Raw genomic sequence first — 2,790 nt, forward strand, 5'->3', positions numbered from 1 at the left:
ACTGTGTGCTATGAGAGTTAACAGCACTAATTAAAATTTGTATAAAAGAACTTTCATTGGCCTTGGCCAGATTACCAAAGTAGGCCTGGTTGTCTGACAAACTGAGTCCATGAAGACGGCTACACCTTGTGAATGTATAGCATTGTGGAAAGACACACACACACACACACACACACACACACACACTTTCATCTGTTTACAGCACGGAGAGCTTGTGTCATCCTAAATATTTGTTTTTCTATAGAAGTCGGTTTCAAGTTTATCCTATAGAAAACAGGAAGCTCTTAAAGGGTATTTACTTGTGGGGAACAGGGTGTTGTTACTGTTGTTGTATTGGACACAGGTCTCATGTAGCCCAGCCCAGCCTTAAACTCACTATGTAGCAGAAGACAGCATTGAACTTCTGATCCTCTGCCTCTTCTTTGGACTGAGAATACTAGTATTCCTGGTTTATATAGCACTGGGGATCAAACCCAGATCTCCATACACTTTAGACAATCACTTTACCATCTGAGCTACATCCCTGGTCTTAAAGGACTTTATTGAGGCAAGTCATATGATTATATTAATATTTTAGGGAAGACATTCTGTGGCTGTGAGGAGAGGGGCGATAGGAGGCCAGGGTCAAAAGGCTATTAGGAGGCCACTGCAGTCTATAAAACTAATGAAAAGTCTCAACAGAAAGGCCCCACTATAGAGGCTGTGGTGGACCAATAGGGAAGGACCAATGGAGGACAGAGCATGGGCTCAGGGTCCACAGAGATGAGGACAGAGTAAGTCTGTAAGTGACAGGGATCAATGTCCCATGAGTAACGCTGGGGCTGTGTATTAACTGCTGCAGATGCTACGCTCTGAACCAGCACAGGGTACAGAGAGTGTGTGGGCATAGTAGTCAGGGTTCTCTAGAGAAACAGACCTGATAGAATGAGTCTGTCTATCTATCTATCTATCTATCTATCTATCTATCTATCTATCTATCTATCTATCTATCTATATCTGCATCTTTATCTATATGTATGTATCTGCATCTATGTATGTGTGTATGTATGTATGTATGTATGTATATGAATGGGGTTTATATAGACTGTCATGGTGGCTCATGCCTTTAATCCCAACACTCTGGATGCAAAGGCAGACAGATCTCTGTGAGTTCAAAGCCAGCCTTGTCGACAGAGTGAGTTACAGGAAGCCAGGGTTACACAGAGAACTCTGCCTCAAAAACAACAACAACAACAACAAAAATAGAATGAGATTTATAGCAGTGGATTATAACTAATCCACTAACTATAACTAATTATAAATTATGGTCTAACTCTTCCAACAATGGCTGCCTCCCATTGGAAAGTCCAAGAACGCGAAGTTGTTCAGTCCGCAACACTGGATGTCTCAGCTGGTCTTCGGTATATGTCGGACTCTTGAATAATTTGACTCTAATGCCAGTGAAGGAGTGAACTTGCCAGCAACGGGGAATGCAAGCAAGAGAACAGCGATCATTTCCTTCTTCCGAGTCGTTTACATAGGCTGCCACAGAGATTAAAGTTGGATCTTCCTGTCTCAAAAGATCTGGATTTAGGGTAGGTTTCCATGTTTCAAATGACATAATTAAGAAAAAAATCCTGGGCTGAAGAGATGGCTCAGAGGTTAAGAGCACTGACTGCTCTTTCAGAGGTCCTGAGTTCAATTCCCAGGAACCACATGGTGGCTCACAACCACCCGTAATGAGATCTAGTGCCCTCTTCTGACCCTCAGGGATACATGCAGGCAGAATACTGTATGCATAATAAATAAATAGATCTTTTTAAAAAAATCCCCTTCAAGTGCATCCCCTTCAAGTGCACTTGGCTCTTAGTTAATTCCAGATGTTGTCAAGGTCAAGTTGACACCCGAGAATAAGCCATCAGAGAGGGAAGGGAGCCTTTTCTTGCATTGATTTCCCCTCGATTCATATTTGGATTCAATAAAACCTGAGTGCTTGCTTAGGCAGCACATATATTAAAGTCGGAACCAACCATACAAAGAAGATTTGCGTGGGCCCGAAGCAAGGATGACACCGAAATTCGTGAAATAAAAAATAAATAAATAAATAAATATAAAATTTTTTTTAAAAAACCCAAAAACAAAAAACAAAAAAAATGGCTGTGCTCCTTTTCTTCCTTCCTTTTGTATGTTTTGTTTTGTTTTGTTTTGAGAGACAAGGCTTCTCTGTGTAGCCCAGGCTGTCCTTAGCCTCGAATCCGCCTGCCTCTGCCTCCAGAGTGCTGGAATTAAAGGTGTGAGTCACCGTTGCCCAGCTCTAAATTTTTAATTTTTTTCTTTATTTTTATTTTTACTTAAAAATAAAAAACAATTTATTCAATGACAAAATAATTCTTTTTATTCTATGTGTGTGAGTGTCTAGCTTTCATGTTTATCTTGTGCATCACATGAATACAGTTCCTGAAGAGGCCTCATATGCCCTGCAACTGGAGTTACAGATGGTTGTGAGCCTCCATATGGATGCTGGGAACTGAACTCGGGTCCTTTGCAAGAGAAGCAGGTGTCCTTAAATCCACTGAGCCACCTCTCCAGTGCCTAGTGATATTTTATTTATTTATTTATTTATTTATTTATTTATTTATTGCAATATATCTGACCACTCCAGCAATACGTAGAAAAGCTGCTGTCCAACCAGGCCTTCTCTGCTTGGCCTTGCAAATAGTTCTAAGGAACACAGAACTATTGCAGGCATACTCAGGAAGTCGAAAGAAGGTCATATCAACCTCTCTCTCTCTCTCTCTCTCTCTCTCTCTC

General features: G+C 40.9%; 1 non-coding gene across 1 annotated transcript; it reads left to right on the forward strand.

The window, feature by feature from the left end:
- The first annotated feature begins 1,968 nt into the window (after positions 1-1,968).
- Positions 1,969-2,079, forward strand: LOC115062555. The gene has a single exon (XR_003842494.1). It is a non-coding gene; the product is annotated as a U6 spliceosomal RNA (small nuclear RNA).
- Positions 2,080-2,790: the final 711 nt, after the last annotated feature.

The sequence above is a fragment of the Mus pahari genome, chromosome 18, assembly GCF_900095145.1.
Source record: "Mus pahari chromosome 18, PAHARI_EIJ_v1.1, whole genome shotgun sequence".
NCBI lineage: Eukaryota > Metazoa > Chordata > Mammalia > Rodentia > Muridae > Mus > Mus pahari.